Source organism: Crinia signifera, chromosome 1, assembly GCF_055691185.1.
Source record: "Crinia signifera chromosome 1, ASM5569118v1, whole genome shotgun sequence".
Lineage (NCBI taxonomy): Eukaryota > Metazoa > Chordata > Amphibia > Anura > Myobatrachidae > Crinia > Crinia signifera.
Window position 1 is genome coordinate 387313317 of NC_139217.1, and position 24826 is coordinate 387338142.

At 58.2% G+C, this 24826-nt stretch overlaps 1 long non-coding RNA gene across 1 annotated transcript; it reads left to right on the forward strand.

Moving 5' to 3' along the window:
* Positions 1–4125: 4125 nt before the first annotated feature.
* LOC146031056 (uncharacterized) lies at positions 4126–15591 on the forward strand. The gene is made up of 3 exons (XR_014456539.1): positions 4126–4373; positions 6161–6413; positions 15296–15591. It is a non-coding gene; the product is annotated as an uncharacterized LOC146031056 (long non-coding RNA).
* The last annotated feature ends 9235 nt before the right edge of the window (positions 15592–24826 follow it).

Here is a 24826-nt window from a genome sequence, read left to right on the forward strand (position 1 = left end):
ATAGTCCTATCTACTATCCAGTTTTGTGTTGTTTTATACAGCATGCACTGGGTGTGTTTGTGTTTATTGTATTTTTTGTATTCCAGATGGCAATGTGTTACAAGCATTGAAACTTCGAACTAGTGATACAGTGAGCGTTGTATATGTGTGTATATATATATATATGTATATATGTATATATATATATATATATATATACATATATATATATATATATATATGCATACACACACACACACACACACACACACACATACACATCAACCACTGTAATCACAACATTGCACATAACATTATCCTCAGGCTAAGCAGACCTTGCATCAGATCCTTATGTGTTTACTTACATTGAAATTAATTCACATAATATGGTAAAATAAAGCAATTATATAATATACACCTGTATCCATCCACCTCCCTTTAATGCCTCATGTCACACCTATTTCTATTTCTTCCAGCTTTCATAGCTTTTATTCTTTCATACATCTCTCACCCATTGCACCTCTCCCTTTCTCCTTTCTCCTTCCCCCTGACTGCCCTACACCTCTCCTCTCCTCCCCCTCCTCTAATGTACCTCTCAATTCCTCTTGATCTCTACACTGAATGTCTAACTACAGTACCTGACTTTCAGCTACACCTTGCTGGAACATCTGTAAGAAGATCCACCTGGGCTGTACACGGGTACAATCAGCCAGCAGGGGCGAGTCATTTTTTTCATGCTTTGCTCCAGGCAGTGGCAGATTAAGCCTTTGGGGGGCCCGGGGTACTTTAGAGCGGGGGGCCCCCTTGCACTTGTCATTACTGGCCGCACACTGCATGGGCGAATATTATACTGTCAAAACACAGAGTAAAGGCAGAATAAACTTGGTCAATGGTTACCTGCAGGGGATATATATTATAAGGGCACGGTAGTGCCCTTATATTAAGGCTGAATCCAACGAACGGATTTTTCCCATAGGGAACTTTTCGGATGGGGGCATGGTGTTTGAGGGACTGCACCTCAAAAGTGACTGGGCGTACTGAGCTGAAATTTGGCACGTACGCGTAGAATCGTCAACCGGTGCTGCGTGCCAAATTTCAGGGCGAAATATTAAAAAATGACCAATTGGGAGCGATCTAAACTTCCAACTGTCAGTTTTTTTCTGACACTCCAGAAATGACAACTTGTCACCCATGTTAGTCTATGAGTGTTTTTTTGGGAAGGCATAACTCAGGGTAGAGGAACAATTGAGACTTGGGGTTTGTTTTATTAGGTAGATATTGTCCCAGTGGAGTGCCTTTTGGGGTTGAGGATTTTCAGATAGGTACAGTTTTTTTATAATTTAGTGAAACATGCCCCATTATAGAGATAGGAGCTCCAACTTGTTGCGCATGCGCAGTACATAGTTGCCAGCAGCAGGGGGAGTACACAGACAGGCAATCAATACGTTGTGCGCTCGAGACAGGAGCAGTAAAGTTTTCCCGCCCAATAGGACTTGATATAAGGGGCGCAGAGGAGGTCGTGCAGAGTGCAGACAGAGCAAGGTCTGCTGAGGAGAGAAGTGGGCGCAGGAGCGGCGCTGCGTGGGTAAGTACCTCAGGCTCACACAGCGTGGGTTACCGGTGCCTGTGTGTGGGGGCAGTGGCGTCCCTACCCAGGTGCGGGGGGTGCGGGCCGCACCGGGTGTCACCAGTCTCTAGGGTGACACCCAGTGCTCTGAGTCTCGGGCCCCGGCCCTGGCTTAGTCAGTCACTCTCAGTGACAGACAGCCAGGGCAGCGAGCGGCGCATAGACCGGGAGGGGGGAGGGAGCCGGGACTACAAGTCCCAGCACTCTAGCAGCAGCACCTGACCCGGGCCGCACAGCGCAGTGCACACACACAGTGGGGGGAGAGGGGGGCGGGTCGGCATAGCATGATGCGCACTGCGCATCATGCTATGCCGACCCGCCCCGCTCTCCCCCTGTTGTGTGTGCGGTGCGGTGCGCCGGGCGAATTGCGAGGGGCGGCTGGCGGCGGCGTAGAGCGGGTGCCTCACTCCTACTGTGTGGGGATTGCCACCCCAGGGGACGGAGGGAGGCACCTTGTTTGGGCGCGCACAGCGCAGCAGGACCACTGACACTGAAGGGGGGAGAGGGCGGGCGCGAGCGGCGCATAGACCGGGAGGGGGGAGGGAGCCGGGACTACAAGTCCCAGCATTCTCAGCACCAGCACGTCTATCTAGCAGCAGCACCTGACCCGGGCCGCGTGTGTGTGTCCTCACTGTCCCCGTGTGTGTGTCCTCACTGTCCCTGTGTGTGTATCCATGTGTGTGCGTGCCCCTCACTGTCCCCATGTGTGTGCGTGCCCCTCACTGTCCCCATGTGTGTGCGTGCCCCTCACTGTCCCCATGTGTGTGCGTGCCCCTCACTGTCCCCATGTGTGTGCGTGCCCCTCACTGTCCCCATGTGTGTGCGTGCCCCTCACTGTCCCCATGTGTGTGCGTGCCCCTCACTGTCCCCATGTGTGTGCGTGCCCCTCACTGTCCCCATGTGTGTGCGTGCCCCTCACTGTCCCCATGTGTGTGCGTGCCCCTCACTGTCCCCATGTGTGTGCGTGCCCCTCACTGTCCCCATGTGTGTGCGTGCCCCTCACTGTCCCCATGTGTGTGCGTGCCCCTCACTGTCCCCATGTGTGTGCGTGCCCCTCACTGTCCCCATGTGTGTGCGTGCCCCTCACCGTCCCCATGTGTGTGCGTGCCCCTCACCGTCCCCATGTGTGTGCGTGCCCCTCACCGTCCCCATGTGTGTGCGTGCCCCTCACTGTCCCGTGTGCGTGCCCCTCACTGTCCCGTGTGCGTGCCCCTCACTGTCCGGTGTGTGTGCCCCTCACTGTCCGGTGAGTGTGTGCCCCTCACTGTCCGGTGTGTGTGTGCCCCTCACTGTCCGGTGTGTGTGTGCCCCTCACTGTCCGGTGTGTGTGTGCCCCTCACTGTCCGGTGTGTGTGTGCCCCTCACTGTCCGGTGTGTGTGTGCCCCCCCCTCACTGTCCCGATGTGTGTGTGCGTCCCCCTCACTGTCCCGATGTGTGTGCGTGTCCCCCTCACTGTCCCGATGTGTGTGCGTGTCCCCCTCACTGTTTCGATGTGTGTGCGTGTCCCCCTCACTGTCCCGATGTGTGTGCGTGTCCCCCTCACTGTCCCGATGTGTGTGTGTGTCCGTCCCCTCACTGTCCCTGTGTGTGTGTGTGTCCCAGTGCACCCATGTGTACGTTGTCCCCCCCCCCCAGTGCACCCGTGTGTACGTTGTCCCCCCCCCCAGTGCACCCGTGTGTACGTTGTCCCCCCCCCCCCCAGTGCACCCGTGTGTACGTTGTCCCCCCCTAGTGCACCCGTGTGTACGTTGTCCCCCCCCCCAGTGCACCCGTGTGTACGTTGTCCCCCCCCCCAGTGCACCCGTGTGTACGTTGTCCCCCCCCCCAGTGCACCCGTGTGTACGTTGTCCCCCCCCCAGTGCACCCGTGTGTACGTTGTCCCCCCCCCCCAGTGCACCCGTGTGTACGTTGTCCCTCCCCCCAGTGCACCCGTGTGTACGTTGTCCCCCCCCCAGTGCCCCCGTGTGTACGTTGTGCCCCCGTGTGTACGCTTATGAGTAATGTGCAGGTACTCTCCGTGCGGGACAGAAAGGGTTACACAGTATGTCTGCGTCCCAGAGCTCCTGGTATATGTATAATATATATGTTTGTCAGTGTACCCCTTGTATATGTACAATATATATATGTTTGTGTCATTGTGTCCCTGCTATGTATGAGTGCATGGGTTTGTCTGTGTACCCCTGGCATGTATGTGGGTGTCTGTGTACCCCTGGCATGTATGTGGGTGTGTCTGTGTACCCCTGGCATGTATGTGGGTGTGTCTGTGTGCCCCTGGTGTGTATATGTGCGTGGGTGTCCCCCCCCCCCCCCCCGTTTGTACCCTGTGTCCCCCCCCCCCCCCCCCGTGTACGCTGTGTGTCCCCCCGTGTGTGCGCTGTGCCCCCCTCCTATGTGTGCGCTGTGCCCCCCTCCTATGTGTGCGCTGTGCCCCCTCCTATGTGTACGCTGTACGCCCCCCCCCCCTTGTGTGTATGCTGTGTCCCCCTTTCTTCATTGTCTCTACTTCTGCACAGGACACGTGTGCTGCTCTGTGCCGTTCCAGTCCCGGCGCTGGCTGCTGGAGGAGAACAGAAGAGGAGAACCGTGCGGTGTCAGCAGCAGAAGGTTATGAAGCTCAGGAGAGTGCACTGAAGAGCGGAGGAGGGGAAAGAAGACTGCAGGGAACCTGGAAGCAGAGGTCCGGACAGGATGAATGAAGAGTTGCGGAGAGGTGAATCATCCAGAGTGTCCCCCAAAAGCAGCCTCCTTTGAAGCACAGTGGGCCAGGTTAGTAGCTACTACATACACCCTAACCATACACCTCCCCCCGCTGTGCCCCTCCCCGTGTGTACGATTTGCCCCCCCCCTGTGTGTAAGATTTGCCCCCACCCCCCCTGTGTGTATGCTGTGCCCCCCCTGTGTGTATGCTGTGCCCCCCCTGTGTGTATGCTGTGCCCCCCCTGTGTGTATGCTGTGCCCCCCCTGTGTGTATGCTGTGCCCCCCCTGTGTGTATGCTGTGCCCCCCCTGTGTGTATGCTGTCCCCCCCCTGTGTGTATGCTGTCCCCCCCCAGTGCACCCGTGTGTAGTACGTTGTCCCCCCCCCCAGTGCACCCGTGTGTAGTACGTTGCCCCCCCCCAGTGCACCCGTGTGTACGTTTCCCCCCCCCCCAGTGCACCCGTGTGTACGTTGTCTCCCCCCCCCCAGTGCACCCGTGTGTACGTGGTCCCCCCCCCCCAGTGCACCCGTGTGTACGTTGTCCCCCCCCCCCCGTGCACCCGTGTGTACGTTGTCCCCCCCCCCCAGTGCACCCGTGTGTACGTTGTCCCCCCCCCAGTGCACCCGTGTGTACGTTGTCCCCCCCCCCAGTGCACCCGTGTGTACGTTGTCCCCCCCCCCCAGTGCACCCGTGTGTACGTTGTCCACCCCCCCAGTTCACCCGTGTGTACGTTGTCCACCCCCCCAGTGCACCCGTGTGTACGTTGTCCCCCCCCCCAGTGCACCCGTGTGTACGTTGTCCCCCCCCAGTGCACCCGTGTGTACGTTGTCCCCCCCCAGTGCACCCGTGTGTACGTTGTCCCCCCCCAGTGCACCCGTGTGTACGTTGTCCCCCCCCAGTGCACCCGTGTGTACGTTGTCCCCCCCCAGTGCACCCGTGTGTACGTTGTCCCCCCCCAGTGCACCCGTGTGTACGTTGTCCCCCCCCAGTGCACCCGTGTGTACGTTGTCCCCCCCCAGTGCACCCGTGTGTACGTTGTCCCCCCCCAGTGCACCCGTGTGTACGTTGTCCCCCCCCAGTGCACCCGTGTGTACGTTGTCCCCCCCCCCAGTGCACCCGTGTGTACGTTGTCCCCCCCCCCCCAGTGCACCCGTGTGTACGTTGTCCCCCCCCCCAGTGCACCCGTGTGTACGTTGTCCCCCCCCCCCAGTGCACCCGTGTGTACGTTGTCCCTCCCCCCAGTGCACCCGTGTGTACGTTGTCCCTCCCCCCAGTGCACCCGTGTGTACGTTGTCCCCCCCCCCAGTGCCCCCGTGTGTACGTTGTGCCCCCGTGTGTACGCTTATGAGTAATGTGCAGGTACTCTCCGTGCGGGACAGAAAGGGTTACACAGTATGTCTGCGTCCCAGAGCTCCTGGTATATGTATAATATATATGTTTGTCAGTGTACCCCTTGTATATGTACAATATATATATGTTTGTGTCATTGTGTCCCTGCTATGTATGAGTGCATGGGTTTGTCTGTGTACCCCTGGCATGTATGTGGGTGTCTGTGTACCCCTGGCATGTATGTGGGTGTGTCTGTGTACCCCTGGCATGTATGTGGGTGTGTCTGTGTGCCCCTGGTGTGTATATGTGCGTGGGTGTCCCCCCCCCCCCCGTTTGTACCCTGTGTCCCCCCCCCCCGTGTACGCTGTGTGTCCCCCCGTGTGTACGCTGTGCCCCCCTCCTATGTGTGCGCTGTGCCCCCCCTCCTATGTGTGCGCTGTGCCCCCTCCTATGTGTACGCTGTACGCCCCCCCCCCTTGTGTGTATGCTGTGTCCCCCTTTCTTCATTGTCTCTACTTCTGCACAGGACACGTGTGCTGCTCTGTGCCGTTCCAGTCCCGGCGCTGGCTGCTGGAGGAGAGCAGAAGAGGAGAACCGTGCGGTGTCAGCAGCAGAAGGTTATGAAGCTCAGGAGAGTGCACTGAAGAGCGGAGGAGGGGAAAGAAGACTGCAGGGAACCTGGAAGCAGAGGTCCGGACAGGATGAATGAAGAGTTGCGGAGAGGTGAATCATCCAGAGTGTCCCCCAAAAGCAGCCTCCTTTGAAGCACAGTGGGCCAGGTTAGTAGCTACTACATACACCCTAACCATACACCTCCCCCCGCTGTGCCCCTCCCCGTGTGTACGATTTGCCCCCCCCCCCTGTGTGTAAGATTTGCCCCCACCCCCCCTGTGTGTATGCTGTGCCCCCCCTGTGTGTATGCTGTGCCCCCCCTGTGTGTATGCTGTGCCCCCCCTGTGTGTATGCTGTGCCCCCCCTGTGTGTATGCTGTGCCCCCCCTGTGTGTATGCTGTCCCCCCCCAGTGCACCCGTGTGTAGTACGTTGTCCCCCCCCCCAGTGCACCCGTGTGTAGTACGTTGTCCCCCCCCCCAGTGCACCCGTGTGTACGTTTCCCCCCCCCAGTGCACCCGTGTGTACGTTGTCCCCCCCCCCCCCAGTGCACCAGTGTGTACGTTGTCCCCCCCCCCCCAGTGCACCCGTGTGTACGTTGTCCCCCCCCCCCCAGTGCACCCGTCTGTACGTTGTCCCCCCCCCAGTGCACCCGTGTGTACGTTGTCCTCCCCCCCCCCCCCAGTGCACCCGTGTGTACGTTGTCCCCCCCCAGTGCACCCGTGTGTACGTTGTCCCCCCCCCAGTTCACCCGTGTGTACGTTGTCCACCCCCCCAGTGCACCCGTGTGTACGTTGTCCCCCCCCCCAGTGCACCCGTGTGTACGTTGTCCCCCCCAGTGCACCCGTGTGTACGTTGTCCCCCCCCAGTGCACCCGTGTGTACGTTGTCCCCCCCCAGTGCACCCGTGTGTACGTTGTCCCCCCCCAGTGCACCCGTGTGTACGTTGTCCCCCCCCCAGTGCACCCGTGTGTACGTTGTCCCCCCCCCAGTGCACCCGTGTGTACGTTGTCCCCCCCCCAGTGCACCCGTGTGTACGTTGTCCCCCCCCAGTGCACCCGTGTGTACGTTGTCCCCCCCCAGTGCACCCGTGTGTACGTTGTCCCCCCCCAGTGCACCCGTGTGTACGTTGTCCCCCCCCAGTGCACCCGTGTGTACGTTGTCCCCCCCCCAGTGCACCCGTGTGTACGTTGTCCCCCCCCAGTGCACCCGTGTGTACGTTGTCCCCCCCCAGTGCACCCGTGTGTACGTTGTCCCCCCCCAGTGCACCCGTGTGTACGTTGTCCCCCCCCCCCAGTGCACCCGTGTGTACGTTGCCCCCCCCCCCAGTGCACCCGTGTGTACGTTGTCCCCCCCCCCCCAGTGCACCCCTGTGTACGTTGTCCCCCCCCCCCAGTGCACCCGTGTGTACGTTGTCCCCCCCCCCCCAGTGCACCCGTGTGTACGTTGTCCCCCCCCCAGTGCACCCGTGTGTACGTTGTCCCCCCCCCAGTGCACCCGTGTGTACGTTGTCCCCCCCCCAGTGCACCCGTGTGTACGTTGTCCCCCCCCAGTGCACCCGTGTGTACGTTGTCCCCCCCCCCCCAGTGCACCTGTGTGTACGTTGTCCCCCCCCCCCAGTGCACCCGTGTGTACGTTGTCCCCCCCCCCAGTGCACCCGTGTGTACGTTGTCCCCCCCCCCAGTGCACCCGTGTGTACGTTGTCCCCCCCCCCCAGTGCACCCGTGTGTACGTTGTCCCCCCCCCCCAGTGCACCCGTGTGTACGTTGTCCCCCCCCAGTGCACCCGTGTGTACGTTGTCCCCCCCCCCCAGTGCACCCGTGTGTACGTTGTCCCCCCCCAGTGCACCCGTGTGTACGTTGTCCCCCCCCAGTGCACCCGTGTGTACGTTGTCCCCCCCCCCCAGTGCACCCGTGTGTACGTTGTCCCCCCCCCGCACCCGTGTGTACGTTGTCCCCCCCCAGTGCACCCGTGTGTACGTTGTCCCCCCCCCCCCAGTGCACCCGTGTGTACGTTGTGTCCCCCCCCCAGTGCACCCGTGTGTACGTTGTCCCCCCCCCAGTGCACCCGTGTGTACGTTGTCCCCCCCCCAGTGCACCCGTGTGTACGTTGTCCCCCCCCAGTGCACCCGTGTGTACGTTGTCCCCCCCCAGTGCACCCGTGTGTACGTTGTCCCCCCCCAGTGCACCCGTGTGTACGTTGTCCCCCCCCCAGTGCACCCGTGTGTACGTTGTCCACCCCCCAGTGCACCCGTGTGTACGTTGTCCCCCCCCAGTGCACCCGTGTGTACGTTGTCCCCCCCCAGTGCACCCGTGTGTACGTTGTCCCCCCCCAGTGCACCCGTGTGTACGTTGTCCCCCCCCCCCCAGTGCACCCGTGTGTACGTTGTCCCCCCCCCCCAGTGCACCCGTGTGTACGTTGTCCCCCCCCCCAGTGCACCCGTGTGTACGTTGTCCCCCCCCCCAGTGCACCCGTGTGTACGTTGTCCCCCCCCCCCCCCCAGTGCACCCGTGTACGTTGTCCCCCCCCCCAGTGCACCCGTGTGTACGTTGTCCCCCCCCCCCCAGTGCACCCGTGTGTACGTTGTCCCCCCCCCCCAGTGCACCCGTGTGTACGTTGTCCCCCCCCCCAGTGCACCCGTGTGTACGTTGTCCCCCCCCAGTGCACCCGTGTGTACGTTGTCCCCCCCCAGTGCACCCGTGTGTACGTTGTCCACCCCCCCAGTGCACCCGTGTGTACGTTGTCCCCCCCCCCCAGTGCACCCGTGTGTACGTTGTCCCCCCCCAGTGCACCCGTGTGTACGTTGTCCCCCCCCAGTGCACCCGTGTGTACGTTGTCCCCCCCCAGTGCACCCGTGTGTACGTTGTCCCCCCCCAGTGCACCCGTGTGTACGTTGTCCCCCCCCAGTGCACCCGTGTGTACGTTGTCCCCCCCCAGTGCACCCGTGTGTACGTTGTCCCCCCCCAGTGCACCCGTGTGTACGTTGTCCCCCCCCAGTGCACCCGTGTGTACGTTGTCCCCCCCCCCCCCAGTGCACCCGTGTGTACGTTGTCCCCCCCCCCAGTGCACCCGTGTGTACTTTGTCCCCCCCCCCAGTGCACCCGTGTGTACGTTGTCCCCCCCCCCAGTGCACCCGTGTGTACGTTGTCCCCCCCCCCCCCCAGTGCACCCGTGTACGTTGTCCCCCCCCCAGTGCACCCGTGTGTACGTTGTGTCCCCCCCCCAGTGCACCCGTGTGTACGTTGTCCCCCCCCCCCCAGTGCACCCGTGTGTACGTTGTCCCCCCCCCCCAGTGCACCCGTGTGTACGTTGTCCCCCCCCAGTGCACCCGTGTGTACGTTGTCCCCCCCCAGTGCACCCGTGTGTACGTTGTCCACCCCCCCAGTGCACCCGTGTGTACGTTGTCCCCCCCCCCCAGTGCACCCGTGTGTACGTTGTCCCCCCCCAGTGCACCCGTGTGTACGTTGTCCCCCCCCAGTGCACCCGTGTGTACGTTGTCCCCCCCCAGTGCACCCGTGTGTACGTTGTCCCCCCCCAGTGCACCCGTGTGTACGTTGTCCCCCCCCAGTGCACCCGTGTGTACGTTGTCCCCCCCCAGTGCACCCGTGTGTACGTTGTCCCCCCCCAGTGCACCCGTGTGTACGTTGTCCCCCCCCAGTGCACCCGTGTGTACGTTGTCCCCCCCCCCCCCAGTGCACCCGTGTGTACGTTGTCCCCCCCCCCCGCACCCGTGTGTACGTTGTCCCCCCCCAGTGCACCCGTGTGTACGTTGTCCACCCCCCCAGTGCACCCGTGTGTACGTTGTCCCCCCCCCCAGTGCACCCGTGTGCACGTTGTCCCCGTCCCCCCAGGGCACCCGTGTGCACGTTGTCCCCGTCCCCCCAGGGCACCCGTGTGCACGTTGTCCCCGTCCCCCCAGTGCACCCGTGTGCACGTTGTCCCCGTCCCCCCAGTGCACCCGTGTGCACGTTGTCCCCGTCCCCCCAGTGCACCCGTGTGCACGTTGTCCCCGTCCCCCCAGTGCACCCGTGTGCACGTTGTCCCCGTCCCCCCAGTGCACCCGTGTGTACGTTGTCCCCCCCCCTCCAGTGCACCCGTGTGTACGTTGTCCCCCCCCCTCCAGTGCACCCGTGTGTACGTTGTCCCCCCCCTCCAGTGCACCCGTGTGTACGTTGTCCCCCCCCCCAGTGCACCCGTGTGTACGTTGTCCCCCCCCCCCCAGTGCACCCGTGTGTACGTTGTCCCCCCCCCCAGTGCACCCGTGTGTACGTTGTCCCCCCCCCCAGTGCACCCGTGTGTACGTTGTCCCCCCCCCCAGTGCACCCGTGTGTACGTTGTCCCCCCCCCCCAGTGCATCCGTGTGTACGTTGTCCCCCCCCCCAGTGCACCCGTGTGTACGTTGTCCCCCCCCCAGTGCACCCGTGTGTACGTTGTCCCCCCCCCCCCAGTGCACCCGTGTGTACGTTGTCCCCCCCCCCAGTGCACCCGTGTGTACGTTGTCCCCCCCAGTGCACCCGTGTGTACGTTGTCCCCCCCCAGTGCACCCGTGTGTACGTTGTCCCCCCCCAGTGCACCCGTGTGTACGTTGTCCCCCCCCAGTGCACCCGTGTGTACGTTGTCCCCCCCCAGTGCACCCGTGTGTACGTTGTCCCCCCCCAGTGCACCCGTGTGTACGTTGTCCCCCCCCAGTGCACCCGTGTGTACGTTGTCCCCCCCCAGTGCACCCGTGTGTACGTTGTCCCCCCCCCCCCCAGTGCACCCGTGTGTACGTTGTCCCCCCCCCCCCGCACCCGTGTGTACGTTGTCCCCCCCCCAGTGCACCCATGTGTACGTTGTCCACCCCCCCAGTGCACCCGTGTGTACGTTGTCCCCCCCCCCAGTGCACCCGTGTGTACGTTGTCCCCCCCCCCCAGTGCACCCGTGTGTACGTTGTCCCCCCCCAGTGCACCCGTGTGTACGTTGTCCCCCCCCAGTGCACCCGTGTGTACGTTGTCCCCCCCCAGTGCACCCGTGTGTACGTTGTCCCCCCCCCCAGTGCACCCGTGTGTACGTTGTCCCCCCCCCCCAGTGCACCCGTGTGTACGTTGTCCCCCCCCAGTGCACCCGTGTGTACGTTGTCCCCCCCCAGTGCACCCGTGTGTACGTTGTCCCCCCCCCAGTGCACCCGTGTGTACGTTGTCCCCCCCCAGTGCACCCGTGTGTACGTTGTCCCCCCCCAGTGCACCCGTGTGTACGTTGTCCCCCCCCAGTGCACCCGTGTACGTTGTCCCCCCCCCCCCCCCAGTGCACCCGTGTACGTTGTCCCCCCCCCCCAGTGCACCCGTGTGTACGTTGTCCCCCCCCCCCCAGTGCACCCGTGTGTACGTTGTCCCCCCCCCCCAGTGCACCCGTGTGTACGTTGTCCCCCCCCCCCAGTGCACCCGTGTGTACGTTGTCCCCCCCCCCAGTGCACCCGTGTGTACGTTGTCCCCCCCCAGTGCACCCGTGTGTACGTTGTCCCCCCCCCCAGTGCACCCGTGTGTACGTTGTCCCCCCCCCCAGTGCACCCGTGTGTACGTTGTCCACCCCCCCAGTGCCCCCCTGTGTACGCTGTCCGCCCCCCTGTGTATGCTGTTCGCCCCCAGTGCCCCCTGTGTACGCTGTTAGCCCCCCAGTGCCCCCGTGTGTACGCTGTTAGCCCCCGTGTGTACGCTGTTAGCCCCCGTGTGTACGCTGTTAGCCCCCGTGTGTACGCTGTTAGCCCCCGTGTGTACGCTGTTAGCCCCCGTGTGTACGCTGTTAGCCCCCGTGTGTACGCTGTTAGCCCCCGTGTGTACGCTGTTAGCCCCCGTGTGTACGCTGTTAGCCCCCGTGTGTACGCTGTTAGCCCCCGTGTGTACGCTGTTAGCCCCCGTGTGTACGCTGTTAGCCCCCGTGTGTACGCTGCCCCCGTGCCCCCCGTGTGTGTACGCTGTCTCCCCCCCATGTACACTGTTCCCGCCCCCCGTGTGTATGTTGTTCCCGCCCCCCGTGTGTACGCTGTGCCCCCGTGTGTACGCTGTCCGCCCCCCTGTGTACGCTGTCCGCCCCCCTGTGTACGCTGTCCGCCCCCCTGTGTACGCTGTCCGCCCCCCTGTGTACGCTGTCCGCCCCCCTGTGTACGCTGTCCGCCCCCCTGTGTACGCTGTCCGCCCCCCTGTGTACGCTGTCCGCCCCCCTGTGTACGCTGTCCGCCCCCCTGTGTACGCTGTCCGCCCCCCTGTGTACGCTGTCCGCCCCCCTGTGTACGCTGTCCGCCCCCCTGTGTACGCTGTCCGCCCCCCTGTGTACGCTGTCCGCCCCCCTGTGTACGCTGTCCGCCCCCCTGTGTACGCTGTCCGCCCCCCTGTGTACGCTGTCCGCCCCCCTGTGTACGCTGTCCGCCCCCCTGTGTACGCTGTCCGCCCCCCAGTGCCCCCCTGTGTACGCTGTTAGCCCCCCAGTGCCCCCGTGTGTACGCTGTTAGCCCCCGTGTGTACGCTGTTAGCCCCCGTGTGTACGCTGTTAGCCCCCGTGTGTACGCTGTTAACCCCCGTGTGTACGCTGTTAACCCCCGTGTGTACGCTGTTAGCCCCCGTGTGTACGCTGTTAGCCCCCGTGTGTACGCTGTTAGCCCCCGTGTGTACGCTGTTAGCCCCCGTGTGTACGCTGTTAGCCCCCGTGTGTACGCTGTTAGCCCCCGTGTGTACGCTGTTAGCCCCCGTGTGTACGCTGTTAGCCCCCGTGTGTACGCTGTTAGCCCCCGTGTGTACGCTGTTAGCCCCCCAGTGCCCCTGTGTGTACGCTGTTCGCCCCCCCCCCCCCCCAGTGCCCCCGTGTGTACGCTGTTCGCCCCCCCCCCCAGTGCCCCCGTGTGTACGCTGTTAACCCCCGTGTGTACGCTGTTAACCCCCGTGTGTACGCTGTTAGCCCCCGTGTGTACCCCCCGTGTGTACGCTGTTAGCCCCCGTGTGTACGCTGTTAGCCCCCGTGTGTACGCTGTTAGCCCCCGTGTGTACGCTGTTAGCCCCCCAGTGCCCCTGTGTGTACGCTGTTGGCCCCCCCCCCCAGTGCCCCCGTGGGTACGCTGTTCGCCCCCCAGTGCCCCCGTGGGTACGCTGTTCGCCCCCCAGTGCCCCCGTGGGTACGCTGTTAGCCCCCGTGGGTACGCTGTTAGCCCCCGTGTGTACGCTGTTAGCCCCCGTGTGTACGCTGTTAGCCCCGTGTGTACGCTGTTAGCCCCCGTGTGTACGCTGTTAGCCCCCGTGTGTACGCTGTTAGCCCCCCAGTGCCCCTGTGTGTACGCTGTTCGCCCCCCCCCCCCAGTGCCCCCGTGTGTACGCTGTTCGCCCCCCCCCCCCAGTGCCCCCGTGTGTACGCTGTTAACCCCCGTGTGTACGCTGTTAACCCCCGTGTGTACGCTGTTAGCCCCCGTGTGTACGCTGTTAGCCCCCGTGTGTACGCTGTTAGCCCCCGTGTGTACGCTGTTAGCCCCCGTGTGTACGCTGTTAGCCCCCCAGTGCCCCTGTGTGTACGCTGTTCGCCCCCCCCCCAGTGCCCCCGTGGGTACGCTGTTCGCCCCCCAGTGCCCCCGTGGGTACGCTGTTTGCCCCCGTATGTACGCTGTTCGCCCCCTGTGTGTACGCTGTGCCCCCTCCCGTATACGCTGTGCCCCCCCTCCGTGTGTACGCTGTGCCCCCCTTCGTGTGAACACTGTGCCCTTTAATATTAAACCACCCCATGGTACCGCCGGGACTGAGACGCTTCCACAGCCTGCGGACCAGATTGAAGCGCTTCCTTGAGATGCCTCCGCCACCGGGAAAGCAGAAAGAAGCCACCCTGGTCATCAGAGGAGCAGCTGCACCCAGGTAAATACGTCCCCCCACTGTCCCTGTGTGTACCCTGTCCCCCAGTGCCCCCGTGTGTACGCTGTCCCCCCAGTGCCCCCCCGTGTGAATGCTGTGCCCCCCGTGTGCACTGTGCCCCCCATGTGTACGCTGTCCCCCCAGTGCCCCCGTGTGTACTCTGTGTCCCCCCCCAGTGCACTTCCGTGTGTACGCTGTCCCCTCAGTGCCCCGTGTATATGCTGTCCCACCAGTGCCCCCCCCCATGTGTACGCTGTCCCCCAGTGCCGCCCCCCGTGTGTACGCTATCTCTCCAGTGCCCCCCTGTGTGTATGCTGTCCCCCCAGTACCCCCCCGTGTGTACGCTGTGCCCCCCGTGTGTACGCTGTCCACCCAGTGCCCCCCGTGTGTACGCTGTCCCCCCAGTGCCCCCCGTGTGTACGCTGTGCCCCCCGTGTGTACGCTGTGCCCCCCGTGTGTACGCTGTCCCCCCAGTGCCCCCCATGTGTACGCTGTCCCCCCAGTGCCCCCCCCCCCCGTGTGTACGCTGTCCCCCCAGTGCCCCCCCCTGTGTGTGCGCTGTCCCCCCAGTGCCCCCCCCCCCGTGTGTACGATTTCACCCCAGTGCCCCCCCCCGTGTGTACGCTTTCACCCCAGTGCCCCCCCCGTGTGTACGCTTTCCCCCCAGTGCCCCCCCATGTGTACGCTTTCCCCTGCCAGTGCCCCCCGTGTGTATGCTGTGCCCCCATGTGTACGCTGCCCCCCCAGTGCCCCCTGTGTGTATGCTGTCCCCCCAGTGCCCCCCGTGTGTATAAGCTGACCCCCCAGTGCCCCCCGTGTGTATAAGCTGTCCCCCCAGTGCCCCCCGTGTGTATAAGCTGTCCCCCCAGTGCCCCCCCGTGTGTCCACTGTCCCCCCAAGGCCCCCCCGTGTGTACGCTGTGCCCCCGTGTGTACGCTGTCCCCCTCCAGTGCCCCCCGTGTGTATGCTGCCCCCCAGTGCCCCCCGTGTGTACGCTGTCCCCCAACCCCCCCCCCCAGTGCTCCCCCATGTGTACACTGTACCCCCCCGTGTACGCTGTCCCGCCCCCAGTGCGTACGCAGTCCCGCCCCCCCCCATTGGCCCCCGTGTGTACACTGCCCCCCCCCCAGTGCCCCCCGTGTGTACGCATTGTTGATGTTGTTGTTGTTGTTGTTATATTTCCTGCCCAGACTCTGTCCTCACCATGCTGCCGCCGGGACTCGTCGGGACCAGGTTCAGGCACTTCCACAGCCTGCGGCCTAACAGTCTGGTGAAGCCCAGGCCAGACTGTCTGGTGAAGCCCCGCCATCCAGAAGACAGAAAGCAGCCACCCGGGCCATCAGAGGAGCAGCTGCACCCAGGTAAATCCATCCCCCCACTGTCCCTGTGTGTACCCTGTCCCCTATCCCCACTATCCCTGTGCACACCCTGTCCCCCCCACTGTCCCTGTATGTACCCTGTCCCCCCCCCCCCACTGCCCGGCGTGTGTACGCTGTCCCCCCCAGTGCCCGCCGTTTGTATGCTGTCTCCCCAGTGCCCTCCGTGTGTACTCTGTCCCCCCCTGTACTGCAGCTGCACTCAGGTAACTCCCATCTCCCCACTGTCCCTGTATGTACCCTGTCCCCCCAGTGCCCCTCAGTGTACGCTTCCCCCCCAGTGCACCCGTGTGTACGCTGTCCCCACCAGTGCCCCCCATATGAACAGTCCCCCCGTGTGTACGCTGTCACCCCCGTGTGTACGCTGTCCCCCCCAGGTGTATGCTGTCCCCCTAGTGCCCCCCTGTGTTTATGCTGTCCTCCTCAGTCCCCTCCCCCCGTGTGTATGCTGTCCCCCCCCAGTGCACCCCCGTGTGTATGCTGTCCCCTCCCAGTGCCCCCCCTCCGTGTGTATGCTGTCCCCCCCAGTGCCCCCCCATGTGTAGGCTGTCCCCCCCCAGTGCCCCCCCCCCTGTGTGTACGCTGCCCCCCCAGTGCCCCCCCTGTGTGTACGCTGCCCCCCCCAGTGCCTCCCCCCTGTGTGTACGCTGCCCCCCCAGTGCCCCCCCACGTGTGTGCTGTCCTCCCCCCCCCAGTGCCCCCCCGTGTGTACGCTGTCCCCTTCCCCAGTGCCCACCCCCGTGTGTACGCTGTCCCGCAGTGCCCCCCGTATGCCCCCCTGTGTTTACGCTGTCCTCCTCAGTCCCCTCCCCCCGTGTGTATGCTGTCCCACCCAGTGCACCCCGTGTGTATGCTGTCCCCCCCAGTGCCCCCCCTCCGTGTGTATGCTGTCCCCCCAGTACCCCCCCATGTGTAGGCTGTCCCCCCAGTGCCCCCCCCCTGTGTGTACGCTGTCCCCCCCCCCAGTGCCCCCCCCTGTGTGTACGCTGCCCCCCCAGTGTCTCCCCCCTGTGTGTACGCTGCCCCCCCAGTGCCCCCCGTGTGTGCTGTCCTTCCCCCCCAGTGCCCCCCCCGTGTGTACGCTGTCCCCTTCCCCAGTGCCCCCCCGTGTGTACGCTGTCCCGCAGTGCCCCCCGTGTGTATGCTGCCCCCCGTGTGCTTCCCCCCAGTGCCCCTGTGTGCTGCCCCCCCAGTGCCCCTGTGTGTATGCTGCCCCCCCAGTGCCCCCGTGGTGTATGCTGCCCCGTGCCCCCGTGTGTATGCTGCCCCCCCAGTGCCCCTGTGTGTACGCTGTACCCTGTGCCCCCCGTGTGTATGCTGCCCCCACCATTGCCCCCATGTGTACGCTGTACCCCCGTGTGTACCCTGCCCCCCCATTGCCCCCCGTGTGTACGATGTCCACCCCCAGTGCCCCCCGTGTGTACGCTGTCGCCCCCCCCATAGTGCCCCCCGTGTGTACGCGGTCGTCTCCCCAGTGCCTCCCCCGTGTGTTCGCTCCCCCCCCAGTGCCCCCCGTGTGTACGCTGTCCCCCCCTAGTGCCCCCCGTGTGTATGCTGCCCCCCCAGTGCCCCTGTGTATGCTGCCCCTGTGCGTATGCGGCCCCCAAGTGACCCCGTGTGTACGTTGTACCCTGTGCCCCCTTGTGTATGCTGTCCCCCCATGTGTACGCTGTACCTGTGCCCCCCGTGTGTATGCTGTCCCCCCATGTGTACGCTGTACCCTGTGCCCCCGTGTGTATGCTGTCCCCCCCAGTAGCCCCCGTGTGCACACTGTCGTCGTCCCCGGTGCCCCTTGTGTGTATGCTGTTGCCCCTGTGTGTGTATGCCGTGCCCCGTGTGTATACGCAGTCCCTCCCCCAGTGCCCCCCATGTGTACGCAGTCCCTTCCCCAGTGCCCCCCCATGTGTATGCAGTCCCTCCCCCAGTGCCCCCCCATGTGTACGCAGTCCCTCCCCCAGTGCCCCCCCCATGTGTACGCAGTGCCCCCCATGTGTACGCAGTCCCTCCCCCAGTGCCCCCCCATGTGTACACAGTCCCCCATGTGTACGCAGTGCCCCCCGTGTGTACGCAGTCCCCCCAGTGCCCCCCGTGTGTACGCAGTCCCCCCAGTGCCCCCCGTGTGTACGCTGTGCCCCCCCCCCAGTGCTCCTTGTGCGTAAGCTCTGCCCCCCTATGTGTACCCCGTATGTACATTGTCCTCCTTCAATGCCCTACAGTAAAGCTTCTACTCTCTGGGTGTCATGCTCATTGCCAGGGGTTTCTTGGGATGGATGTCTTGCCTGTTGACAGGGGTTTCATGCACTGGGACGGGTGTCATACTCAATGCCAGGGTTTTTTTATTCTTGTGGCCAGGGGTAATGCTCATTGCCAGGGGTGTGTTATCATTAAACATTTAAAAAATCTAATTGTATTCTTTCACTGAAATTTAAAATTTCAAAAAAAATAAATAAATAAATTGAAAAAAAACTATGAAATTCCAAAGACAAAAAACCTTACGGTTTCACATGTCCCATTAAGGCTTCTTACACATGATCTGCCATTTCTGAAACCTGTTGTAACTCTTCCACTCAAACGCCAAAAAGCAATGAAATTACGATCATTAAGGCTGACGCCTTAATGGACGTGTTCCTTGCGCAATACAGATATGGTTCGCCATCACAGCCTGTGGGTAAGTGCAGATTCAGCACTCTCACAGAGTGAGATTGCTGTCACTCACACAATGGTGGAGCTGCTAATTCACAGATTTGTGTGCTCATTGGAATACACACATGCAGTCTATGCAACTGAAGGTCTGAACAGTCATGTGGCGCACTCATCCTAATAAGTACCTGCAATCATCTAAAACGGTCTAGCCCTCTGAGTTACTATAGTGTTCATTCTAGCACCCGCCATCTTTGAAAACTCATGCAGTTCCTCTTCCCTGCCTGGGGTGTAGCTGTCTGCTGTAGTGCTTCTAGTGTGATCTGTATATCAGCACTGCAAACCAGACCTGTGCTAGAAACACTACAGCAGATAGCAACACCCCAGACAGGGTAGAGGAACTGCATGGGTTTTCAAAGATAGCGGGTGCTAGAATAAACACTATTACTAGAACTATCCCACTGCGGGTCCAACATCATGCACACTCACTACATATATCCATTTCATTTAGTATTCACATGCAGTTACCAGAAACATCTTTCATAATTGCAAAAACTATAATACTCCCAACTACTATGCATCTACTCTTTCTTCTCCCGTACGCCTTCATGCTGCTCTGTCTTCCCCGATACCTACTGCTGTGTGGATTCCCTCATCCACAACAATGTGTCTATTCCCATCTGCCCTGCCCTGTCTTTCCACACAGATGCCACTGTTTCCTTCTATATGTGCCACTGGCTTCCCCTCTATTAGCGATACTCTGTCTCCCCCTCCATCCATGCTGCTCTGCCCGCCTCATCCATGACAGTTTCCTTCCATCTGTACTGCTGTCTCCCCTCTCCATCTACGCTGTTCTTTTTTCCCTTTATCCCCTTTGCTCCGAACCCCCTCCCCCATCAGTGCTGTCTTTCCTCCAACTGCTCCTCTGTTTCCCACCCAATCGCATCACTCTGCCTTACCTTCCCCAATCTGTGCCACTGTTTTCCACCCATCTGCTTCGTTAGTCCCCCATCAGTGCTGCTTCCCCATTATCTACACATTTCTATTTGTCCCCATCCACATGACACTGTCTCCTCCCCTAATCAACACCACTTTTACCCCATCCGCTCAGCTCTCTTTTGCTCAGACCTTCAGTTGCATAGACTGCATGTGTGTATTCCAATGAGCACACAAATCTGTGAATTAGCAGCTCCACCATTGTGTGAGTGACAGCAATCTCACTCTGTGAGAGTGCTGAATCTGCACTTACCCACAGGCTGTGATGGCGAACCATATCTGTATTGCGCAAGGAACACGTCCATTAAGGCGTCAGCCTTAATGATCGTAATTTCATTGCTTTTTGGCGTTTGAGTGGAAGAGTTACAACAGGTTTCAGAAATGGCAGATCATGTGTAAGAAGCCTTAATGGGACATGTGAAACCGTAAGGTTTTTTGTCTTTGGAATATATATATATATATACACACACACACACCACATGAAAAGCCTGTGTTTGTCCCTCTGCCCCTTACTCTGGAGGAGACCTCACAGTCCTAGTGCTGCCTCTGATTAAAAACCCTCCTATGACTAAGCTGCTGCTGCTGTTCTCCATGGACCTGAGAAGCATGTAATGAGCTCCACCAATCAGAGCTCAGCACAAACTTCTCAGCCTCTGTCCTCTGGTGCAAAGTGTCATGGGACTTAGTCAACTCCCAGAAATGCACTGCACACTTGTGCAATCAGTGTGCCTTGGCTCCCGATGCTCAGCACCATAAATCATTGTCACATTGGCAGATAGGTGAAGCTGCAGCACTACCCCACCCATGCACAAAACATTTAGCTAAAAAAAAAAAAACATAACTTAAACATTTTATTTTTAAAAAATACATGACAACCACAGGGGGCCCCTAGCTAGAGGGGGGCCCAGGGGCACTGACCCCTTGCGCCTCCATTATAATCCGGCCCTGGCTCCAGGGCACCTCCGGGGGCGGGGGTGTGTGGATTGGGATGTTTGGGTGGCACTGGCGCCTGTTCCCCCATCTCTGCCGCTCCATGTTACGTCAGAGTTCGGCAGCAGCAGGAGGCATCCTTCACTTACATCACGGCAGTCCGCACCTCCGTTGCGCAGCATAATGTGTATTTTGGACAGATGGGAGAAGGGACTGCTTCTGCTTCTCATGTTTAGCAGCCCTGCTCCAGCGGCCATTTAAAGCTCCCCGCTGCGCTGACACTCTGGGCTGAGCTACCCGATTGGAGCTGAGAGCTCTGATCGCGGTAGCAAGCCAAAAGCTGGAACTGCGCTGCATGCCGCCCTTGATTAGTGCCGCCCTGAGGCCCGTGCCTCACGGGCCTAGGCACAAATCCGGCCCTGGCTATCATGAAAATCTGCCTATTTTTGTGTGGAAGACTTGAGCTGGAGTCTCATTCACATCAGTGTTGTACTGGCCCTGCTGGTTACTAATCTATTTAATATTGCTTTTGTTAATAATTTTGTACATATCATGCCTAAAAGCAGTGGACTAAAGCCCGCATTCTGATTGACCTTCAAAGCTGTGAAATTTGCAGCTTTGCAGGTCATATAAACGCTGCATGCCGCCCACCACCCGCACAAACGCCCCCAGCACGCCGATTTCCCCGCACGCATGTGAAGGGATGTTTAGCACCTCCGCTTGCGTGCGGGGGTGAAATCATTTGATGGTCGTCGACCATCTAATGATTTCTCTAGAGCTCACAGATCTAAGACACCTCTTGAGGACTAAAATATATTGTTTCCTACCTCTGTCCATTTCTCAAGACATATGCACTCTAGCACCTGAGATCCTTATAAGACCCTTAAGGAGTACTATAAGCCTCCTCCTAATGGGATTTCTTAATTATTATATATTATCAATTTGTCCATGCTGTCCAGGTGCTAACTCCCAGGTTCTTGGCACCTAACTGACTAAAACTAAAAATGCCTCTTCAATCACTCCATTCATTTGGCAGATTGTTCTCTACAAATTTAAATCTATTTTTTTTTCATAGCTTTTTGCTTGATATCACTAGGCCCCATGTTGAAACAAGACATACTGTAAAATAAATAGACACGCACTCAACCTATATTGCTCATGATACCAATATTTTGCTTTAGAAATCTGCCTTGTGTTATTATGGCTGTTATCAATCAAGGCTTAGTTGGGTGTGGCTGAGAAACCAGCCCTAGTGGAGATTTTCCCATCTGTACTGGAGAGAATTTTAGGCATTTTATTTAGTGTAGGAACTTCCAGCCATTGGGATCCCTTAACAACTTTCTTATATCAGGGTTGCCTACCTGCCCCTCTCCTTCAGGGAGAGAATGCTCTGTTCCTGGACCTCCCTGGTAGTATGATTGCCATCACCTGTGGTGAAACACCTTTCTTATCAATTACCTAGCTCACCTCAGGTGATTGCAATCATACATTAAGAGGGAAGTCCAGGAACAGAGCACTTTCTCCCTTAAGGAGAGGGTGAGGTAGGCAACTCTTGCTTATACAGTAGCTAAAATATTTTGATCAAACAAAGAACAAAGGGGTCTATGTACTAAGCCTTGGAGACAGGGCCATCTTAACAGCATTATGGGCCCTTGGGCAATGCAGTACAGTGGGGCCCATACCTACACAAAACTCACAGGAATAAAAATGTAAGCAAAACAATGAAGCTTATATTTAAAGGCGCCCGCAACAAAATCAATGTTTAAACATTAAGAAAAATGTCGTACAGCAAATATTAATCCACATAAACTTTTGGACAATATAACAAGACTTGAATTTGAAAAACAAGTCATTCAGCCTGAAAACGTTCCCCTATCTTCTCTTCCAATATCTTCCCTTCTGTCTATTTGTCCATCGTGGTGGTGGCTCCTCTCTTGGGACTCCTCCCATGATGACATCACGTCTGAGATTCAGTGTGACCACTGGAGAAGGGGAGAACCCTATAAAGGTTGACATGCATTAGGTCGACCAGTGGATGTCGACAAGCCTTATGTCGACACTTGAAATAGGTTGACTAGGCTAAAATCAACAGATTTGGAAGGTTGACACAAGCATTAGATGGTATGCTCGACAGTCAAAAGGTCAACATGGGTTTTTCATGTTTTTTCTTAGTCGTCATGTGCCAACAGGCGGTATTTCATGCCCTACCATCCACTAGGGCTTGGGGGGAGAATAGAATAGTGCCCAAAGCATGGCGAGCGCAGGCTTACACATTGATGTGCCCATATGGACTATGTCGACATTTTGGATAAAAAAAAAAAAACTCGATCTTACTACTGTCGCCCTAATGCTTGTGTCGACCTTCCAACCCTGTCAACCTTAGCCATGTTGATCTATTTCAGTAATCGATCCAATGCATGTTGACATAAATTGTGTCGACCCAATGACCCATACCCAAGGAGGAGAGGGGGTGGGGGGATGCCGACCAATGCTGGCATACGCTAACAGAATTATCGTAAGCAACATTTTTTTTATTTGCCCTGCCTTAGGCTGCTCTGGGGCCCCTGCTTGTAGGGCCCCCAGAGAGTAGCCTAGCATGCCAAGTGGGAAAAATGCTTGAAGAGAGATAAAGTGGATGGCGATAAAGTACTAGACTCCAAGGCTTGGTACATAGATCCCAAAATCACTAAGCTTTGATTTGCGAGATAAACCCACATTTGCAGTATATTATTCCATTTATAGTTGTCAGTATCTACACGATTCATCATCTTTTGGGATCAGGGTCACCCCTGAGGCACCTGAAATATATTACGATTCTCTGGGTTTCATTTTAATTTTTTTCTAAACCAATAATACAGATGGAGCGTCCCCCTTCCTTGCAGGGGCTGGCGGTAGATTCGCCAGCCCCCGCCATCACTGAATGAGCGGCACTACATCTGTATGTATTCATTCACAAAAATCTGGTTTTACCAAGAATATCAGCTGTGACCTAAATATCCCCTTGTTGGATGGAAAGTACCACTCTTTTAATCCTTATCCATCTGCTCTTGTTGTCTTGACTTAGGTATATTTCTGATTGATATACATATTAACTATTAAACCTTGTAAAAGCATCAGCATTCTGCAAGGCCTACTTATCAATAGTTCTCCATATGTGACAATAGCAGCATATTTATGAAGATGAGATAAAGCAGTGGGTAATTAAGCACTCATAATCATGTTTTAATACTAATGATTTTTAAGGTTTTTTTTCCATGATAATCTCTAACCAAAAGAAGGGTGCATTGTGTCTATTTAAGTCCAGAAATGTATATTTTGTTAATAAAAATTCTAAATAGTCCTCGTGGTGATATTAAAAATGGGAGTTAATACCACAATCAATGTCATTCATCTTATTAAATCACATATGGTGTCCTGGTATTCTGCCCCCCCTTGCTTAGAACACCTATAACATTATACCACTGTCTTATTTATATTTCATGAGAGGTCATTTAAACGTTAAAATCTGTTCAGAAATGCAGGCAGAATAGATGGGTCGATTTAACATTGCACAGATTTATCCTTGTTACTTTGAAGATGAGACAGTCATCTATAATAAATAACCTTTGGCTCCTATCGATGGTAAGTAGAAAGTGAATCTGAATGCACATTAAGTTAGCAGGAATGAATTTATATTGCATTTGATTAATCTGATATTTGAGAAGACCAAAGAAAAGTACCAGACATGCTTAATCTATTTGATATATGAAAGGTCTTGTGTCGGAGTTAGTAACCTGATAAAGACTTAGGAGCTTTGGGTTTGATTCCAAGAGATGTACGCTAATGCAATTACAGCAGTGAATTTGTACGCAGCAGCCGTGCGAAAATGTGCAAATGTTGCAGCCGCCAGAATTTGTATTGTGATGCCAACTATGTAAATCTCAGAAGCTGTGTACAAAGATGTACCATCGGATGAAGATAATTCAATGATAGAAGTTCTGAGAAGCCCTATTCTAGCCCATCATGCCTGCATGAAGTAAGATGCCAGAGCTCTGTAACCACATATGGAATCTCATTCGCAGCCTCAAACATGCCCGAAACGATGACGACATGCCAGTATTTCTGCTGCCACTTCCTCGTCATCTCCCTAAAACGTCCCCAGACTATCAATCACACTGCAAGTAAATCCTCACAGGGGCCGTTATCATGGCACATGCGCAGTGCAACTTAAATTCTTGGGCAGTGGCAAAAAAATCACTCAACTATGTACAACATCATCAATGCCTCCATGACTGCATCAGGTCCTATGTTACTACTATATGCGCATTAGGCACAGCCATGCTCACAATATATTGTCTGCATAATAATAAAATTATGGACTCAAAACATGAAAGCGATGCCTTACATACTGTAAACACCTATATCAAGCTCCAACATACCGAGTTCGGCACCACTAGTCGTGGCTAGCAAAAGGCAATGGGTAGGGTATCCTCCATGCCCTCCGCTGCTGGTGACCTCTCCTGGCTCCCTCTCTGACTGCTGCAGCACACATTGCGTGCTGCTCTATGTAAAATTTAGAGGGTCAGGAGCTTCAAAATGGGTACTGCACTTTGGCTCCCAATATCATGCGCCGTCTATGAAAGGAAGTACCTGGGAGCATTTCTTGTCTACATTTCCATGGATTTTGTGACTGACTTCAATACCATCACGGTGGTAGTGGACATTTTCTCCAAGGTTCCTAAAGTTAGCAAAATCTTCATAAGAGAGATCTTCGGATTGCTCCAGTTCCCTAAAGATATT